Raw genomic sequence first — 7313 nt, 5'->3', positions numbered from 1 at the left:
TCAAATGACTACTTAAGAGGGGAGCAGAGCAGAGCAGGTAGGCACTTGCCTGACCCAACACCGAACCAGATTCAAGCACCTCATATGACCTCCTGAGTCCCACCAGGAGTGAATCCTGAGCACAGAGCCAAAAGTAAGCCCTGAGCACTACTGGCTGTGACAAAATAAATAAATAAATAAAACACCAATGATAATCTTAATTTAAGGAGTCTGGAGAGATGGTACAACAGGTAGGATATTTGCCTTGCACAGGGCCAACCCAGGTTCGATTCCCCAGAAGAGTATGTCATTGCCTAAGTGCCACCAGGAGTGATCCTTGAACATCACCAGGGAAAGCCCCAAAATCAAATAATAATTTTAAATAATTAATTCAATTTAAATTAAGTAAATATATTGAAAGCAATTAAAAATGAATAGTAAGAGGGGTAGGTCTCTATAATTTGTGCTATTATATAGGTATTCCCTGCTTTTTAAAATTGCAGACTACACCCCTTCACTTTTACTCAAGACCTAGTCTAGTACTTGTTTAGCCCGCCAGGGAAAAAAGGGATTTCTGCTTTTACAACAAACAGCAAAAATCTAAAATAGCCTTTTAGAGCATTTGTTTTGCAGCAGCCATTTCAGAGGCAAGTGTGCCCAGAGCTGCAGGCGCGGTACCAACAAGCTCCTTCCCTGGGAATTACTTTCCACAGGCTGAGTGTTTTTCCCGTAATTCATGCTTTTGCTGCATGTAGGTGTTATTTTTTATTTTATATGTCAGTTAGTATGCTTTTGATGGCTCATTTTTAGGCATGGGACTATGTTTTTAAATTTCCATATAAATGATTGGATTTGTTTCTTCACTTTATGCCATTTCCTATCACAAAAGTCTTCACAGAAGTGCTCCGCTCGAAGATAGTGGTGGAAACCATGCAACTTTCTCAGAAACCGAGTAAGTTTTCCGGGCAATTCTGCTTTACCTTCTCTTTTTCATTATTATGAATTAGTGGCTCTCTGATGTCCTAATGCTACCTTGTTTTCTTTGAACATCTATAATTCACAAACTATTTCTTTCCCTGCTCAGAAATGTGAGATCGACTCTCCTCCAAGGGCATTTGTTCTTCCCAGTGAAGAGTGGTTTTAAAAGCCACAGGCACTAGTTGTACAAATAAGCTTGTTCCATATTCTGACTTTGACAGCTTGGCAGCAAAAATATCTGACAGCATAAATCACTACAGGGACAAAACGGATAAAGCCTTCTGTTTTTAAAAATACCTATAGCTTCTTACTGCTATTACTAATCCACTTCTACCTTTATCTTAATGACTTTTTTCTTCCCCTAATCAAACAGAAGAGATGGTTAATCCATTTTCCTCAATTTTTGAGCGACTTATGTTTCTTGTTCTCATTAATGTTAATGAAAAAATCTGCGTATTATCATTCCAAACCATAAATATGAATTTCAATATTGTCTCCCCAAACTGATTATCTTTTCTCCTGTATTAAACCTTGGTCCCTTCATCCTGAAGCTGACTTCAGTGGGGCAGTTTCATCAATTCTTTGATCAATATCACTTTATCACCAATATCTGTAAAGAGAGAAGCCTCCCACACAAACCAATCTTGGAATGCAGCGGCTGCGGGCAGAAATACTTCTGGACTTAATTACTAAAATACCAGAATCCCAAAACTGAGAGGCCGCTCTCACAATCATGCAACATCATATGCTCTTTGTTATCAGCAATAGAAAACATATGTTCTAATGATGCCATTCCGACAGGTCTGATTGTTGAGGAGGAAAGTCCAAATAATAATAGTGGGTTTTCTGTTGAAAATTGAATGCAATCAAAGTAAAGAGAGAGTAAAGTGAAAATCATCTGCCACACAGGAAGGGGGAGAATGGGAGGGGGGAATGGGAAGGAGGGTATGCTGGGGTTCTTGGTGGTAGAACATGTGCACTGGTGAAGGGATGGGTGTTTGATCATTGTATGACTGAGACTTGATCCTGAAAACCCTGTAACTGTTCTCACGGTGATTCCATTTTTTTTTTAAAAAAAAAAAAAGGAAAGAAGCCTCAGCTGCTGTCTGGGGAACACCAAATAAAAATAAGCTAAGAGTTTAGAACAGTTCATATAATATACATACCTTACATATTTTGCGTAATAAAAGATAATAATTAAAAGTAAAATGTGAACAAATACCTTTTCTCAAAGATTAAAAAAAAGTTTTGTCATTTTTCTCTATTTGAGCTCCCAGTTTGAATTTATTTTATTTTCCTTTTATAGCTTTTCTTTCACTAGTACCTTCGTATGCTTAATGAAGCAGTATTTTTAGTAAAAGGCTGTAGTTTCACACAGGCTCATGAACATACAAGGGTAAGCTCTGCACATCTCTTCCCAATGTTACATTCAGTGGTAGCACATTCAGAGCTTGAAACCAGACACAGTCAAAGTATTGACACCATAGAAATGGCAAACACTGTAAAAGAGGACTTCTCACTTATATAGCCAGCTGGAAAGCATTTGCCAGAACAGTTCTTGAGATGCATCTCAGTTTCCCCAGAACCAATCAAAATGTCAGAACATAAAACAATTAGCGTTCATATTTATCAGAGTAATATACAATTAACATTCATAAATATCAGGGAGATATACAAAGTATTATGGCAGAGAAACGGAAGAGATACAGCTCAAAAGGCTGGAGCATATATTTGCATGCAGCAGGCCCTTATTTGATACCAAGCATTGTATGTCCCCCAGCACTGCCATGAACAACCCAGAAGCACTGCCCAAGGGATAACCTCCGAGCACTTCCAGATGAGCGCCTCTATCAAAAAAAAAATTCCATTCCTGAATTTATATAGAACAACGTTTGGCGTTTTACCCAAAACTGCAATATCTATCTGCAATATCTATCTAGAAGTGGTCCTTGAAATCAACCCTTAAAAGGCAAAAATACAATTACAGTATATTTTAGTAGATTTAAGACATATGACATTTAGTTCTCCAGGTTTCAAGTAATTCCCAGATTTTTTTAATCCATTCCAAAGGTTTTATTTTCATAACAGAGAGAACTCAGTAATGTCTAGTTATTAACATGTCTGTGCTATTATCCATTTTTGGCTGAATTAGTATATACTGTGTCCCCGCCTCCCCAGTTTGCATTCTGTGGTGACTGAGTGTCTTCTGGATGATGTGGTAGTTAGACTCCTACAACCTATCTGGCTTGGAGAAAAATCTATCTAGCTTGGAAAAAAATCTTTTAAAGGTTGAAGGGATCTTATGTTTCCTTACAGGATCTGGGTGGACTGGTTTATTAATCTGTTCTCTCTACCGGTCGGCCAGGCCAGCCCTGCTCTTATTCACAGGAGTGTAATGACTTCAGATAGCACATCATTGGAAAACGTTGGTGGTGGAGAGTCTTTTTCTGTTGTTAATTTAGCACCTAATTTAGACAGAAAAACGTCTTTTTTTTCCCCCCAAGACTGTGTTGTGTAATCTCCCTACCTTCCCACTGCCACTTCCAGAGAGAGCCACGGCGCCCCTCAGAGAGGAAGCCCAGATACTCTGGCCATGACCTCCAGTTGTCTTGTGGCATTAGACGGCCTGATTCCCCTTTCTGGGCTATGACATACTGCACTCTCATCTGAGTCCTGCTCCCTGTTGGCTGGTATCCCCTGCTTCCTCTCCATCCCCACACCTTGAGCAGAACTCTGTTGGGCACTGCCCCAGAATCTGACTTACCTGTGAAACTTGGCCAGGTTTGGCTGTGGTCGCTGGCACAGAGTCAAGGCCTCGGAGAGGCTGCAGGCACCTGCGTATGCTTGACCACTGCTACTTCGGGCATTAGACTGCGCCGCAAGTCCCTTTTCCCCTACACCCTCAGCTTCCCTCTACCTAATACTGCCCATTTTACCTCCCTCCACATTCTACAACATTCTGATGTCTTCTGTGTTTCCCTACCTATTACTAAAGCAAGGTTGAGAGGAAGAAACATAGTAGGTCTATTTGCCCTTGTCCGAAGTTGGCAGACACAGTGTTGGCTCGGAACAAGCGTGTTGTTTTCAAATGCTAGTAACCTTGGAGAGGCTGGTCGTTAGTCTCTCCCACTTCTCCACTGAACACAACTGTGCCTGGTAAATATTCATTGGCTATTTCTACATAGTTTTTAATTCTGCCATTCTTCAAACCAGGAATTATTTCACATTTTCTTTCTGATTTCCAAGAGGATAAACATTTCTTGGATTGCCTTTTGTTTTGCTATCATTTAAAAATATTCTGTCAGAGAGAGAGAGAGAGAGAGACAGATCTTATGGTTTCTACTCATCAGGAAACATGTATTATGAAATTTTATGCGGGAGACATTATATTACATTGACTACTATTTGTTTTTTATATTCTCCATTTTGTTTTCCCAATTTGTCTCACTGGTGTGGGCATATCTGTTTCGTTTACTTGAGCTGCTGTTTTATATTTTATTTCTAAATATGTCATTATTGATTTACTCATTCTTTGGTGGATATGGTGATTAATTTTCTTGCTCTTGTCTTTATGATACTTCACTGAACAAAGTTATGTTTCCCTTTATATCCCTTTTCCATGAATGCAGATTTTCTTTAGGATGGATGCCTAAATTATAACTGTTTGAGCATAGATGATGTAATATCCTATATTGCTAATATCCCCAGATTGCATGCCAGAAGTGTTGTAACAACTTAAAATTTCTCATCAGTAGCCTGTGAGACTTTTCCCTTCACTCTTGCCCACACTAAACACTTTTAATCTTTGCTGTTGTGGGAGGTGTACAACAGTATCTTGGTTTTTGGAACTTCCCTGAAGAAAGATAGATGTCTTCGGATTGAAGAAATTTGAGTCCTAAACAAAATAAACAGAAAATACATTATAATGAAACTTTGATACACCAAAGATAAAAAGTCTTAAAAGTAACCAAAGGGAAAATGCTATTTACTTACAATGAAGAGACACAGAAGGAAAGAAGAGTTCTCACAGGTGATAATGGAGATCAGAAAACAATAGGATGGTATCTTCAAAGTGCTGTTGGGGAAAATAGCCGTCAACCAGAATTCTCCCAGCGTTAGTACCTGTATCTTAGATTGGCCTCCCTCACCTTATTCAGAAAAAGATTTTGTTCCCTGACCAATGGGTCAGATAGTTGTCCAAAACTGGGAAAACCCCAGAACCTCATGCCCTTTGGTCACATGACTGGTCAAAAGAGTAAGCAAATAAACAAAACCAATTGCCCAGGGCAGTCTCAGCCTGCCCTCTCCACGCTTTGGAAATTCAGCCTGTTGTTTTCATCCCTTGCACATGAGAATCCTGATCAGAAGAAAAGACAGAGACGGAGATTAAGAGGTTCCCATAAGATTTCACCTTTCCAACTGCACTCATTTGTGGAGTATAGGATAACATCACATGAGGGTGACACCCAAGGACAGTAGATACAAGGGCCAGGAGGATTGCCCCATAGCTGGAAGACTGCTTCATGAGTGGAGGGGGGAAGGCAGATGGAATAGAGAAGGGATCACTACGAGAATGATGGCTGGAGGAACCAATTGGGATGGAAGATGCGTGCCGAAAGTAGATAATGGACCAAACATGATGGCCTCTCAGTGTCTGTGTTGCAAGCCATAATGCCCAAAAGTAGAGAGAGAGTATGGGGAATATTGTCTGCCATGGAGGCAGGGGGAGGGTGGGAAAGCGGGGGTATACCCAGGATATTGGTGGTGGGGAATGTGCACTGGTGGAGGGATGGGTGTTTGATCATTGTAAGATTGTAACCCAAACATGAAAGCTTGTAACTATCTCACAGTGATTCAATAAAATTAAAAAAAAAAAAAGATTTCCCCTTTCCACTGACTAGAATGAAGGAGTGGTGGGGCAGGTAAGTAAAGTGTCTGGACTGAAGACATGAAACGCAGCCACTGAGCAAGATGGGAGACAGGCAACCTGAAGAAGTGATAGATAAAAGCCCTGCCCAGCACTGGATGAGCTCTGATAGGTCCCACCTATCCAGCCCAGGAAATTCAGCTGCTCAACTTATAAATATTCCCTCTACAAGCACAGAAACCCAGATGGCTCTGAGTGACCTTGTGCTGTACCTCTGTGTTCTTGTTCAAATGCAGTATAATCCCCTTAAATCACAGAATTTCAGGTTTGTATGAAAAAGTCATTATATAACATAGATCTACATCAGACAAATCCCAACGGGTGTGTAAAATGTTCCCAGTATAGAGTTGCCTTAAGGAGCAGCTTTACATAGCTTTGTTGGGTGATATATGTGCACAAAAGCTTTTCCATTTTCATAGTAACTTGAGCTTCACAACTCAGAGAAAGAGAGGAAATGTGAAATATATTCCAACCAACCCTCCTTCTGTTTGGATAGGGAGCATCAGAAGGTTTACCCACATGAAGAACCATCTCTCTCCCATCTGTTTATGATTTTGAGACAGGGAATGAAGGGAGACTATCTACCTCACCCAGACTGTATGAAGCTGCAAAAGAAAAATTCTGTCTCTCTCTGTCCTCTCTGTCCTCTCTCTCACTCTCTCTCTCTCTCTCTCTCTCTCCTCTCTCTCTCTCTCTCTCTCTCTCCACCCTGCCCCACACACATACACACAGCCATACCTACATGAACACATTTGTATTTGGTACTAAAAACTCTTAAATCTTTTTTGAATAATCCACAGAATATATTTTTAGAACCCAAGAGTTTCACTAGAGACAAACGTACAACAGAATTAAAGTCAGTACTTTTGGAGACTTAAAAACCATGCAAGTAATAGTAAGCTAAAATGGTAGGTGAAAACAAATTAAAGTAGTCTGAAATGATATAAATAACATAAGTATCCTAACCCAGGTAGGCCACAGTGACATCGTGTGACATAACCTTGGCCACAGGCCATTGGAAAGACTTGTAAACAAATGCTTTCACCAGTTTAAAAAAAAAAAAAAAACTTGAAGCCAGAATACCCCTAGACAGCAGTGCTCCTGCATATGGGACCTGCTCACCTCACCTGCATGAGTCACAGTTCTGGCGTGGGCAAAATCTCAGCTGCTTAGAACAGACTCTGAAGAAGGCAGTGAAGATGGTGTAATGCCCAGAAAAATAAAAATATGGAATGTCTGGGGTCATAAAAAAAAGAGAAAAAAATGTTTGGGTTCAGGTTGTAGCCCAGTGTTAGAGCATGAACTTTGCATGTACGAGGCCCTGGGTTCAATCCTTGACATCACAAATCTATATACATATATGAATATATAAGGCCAATAGTGGTTCTACTGGAAATAGTCAAAGTAAGATCTTTTGTGAATTTAAGGT

General features: G+C 40.1%; 1 protein-coding gene across 1 annotated transcript in view; it reads right to left on the bottom strand.

Annotated features, from left to right (window-relative positions):
- Window positions 1–2211: 2211 nt before the first annotated feature.
- MOBP (myelin associated oligodendrocyte basic protein) overlaps window positions 2212–7313 on the bottom strand; it is a 55732-nt gene continuing 50630 nt past the window's right edge. Inside the window, exons 5-6 of the mRNA XM_004614553.2 lie at window positions 4951–5032; window positions 2212–4852 (exon numbers count right to left, since the gene is read on the bottom strand). The gene's annotated coding sequence lies outside the window, so the exon portion shown is untranslated. The remainder of the gene's footprint in view (window positions 4853–4950; window positions 5033–7313) is intronic.

The sequence above is a fragment of the Sorex araneus genome, chromosome 4, assembly GCF_027595985.1.
Source record: "Sorex araneus isolate mSorAra2 chromosome 4, mSorAra2.pri, whole genome shotgun sequence".
Lineage (NCBI taxonomy): Eukaryota > Metazoa > Chordata > Mammalia > Eulipotyphla > Soricidae > Sorex > Sorex araneus.
The sequence above is the reverse complement of the archived record's forward strand: the minus strand, read 5'-3'. Positions and strand labels throughout refer to the sequence as shown.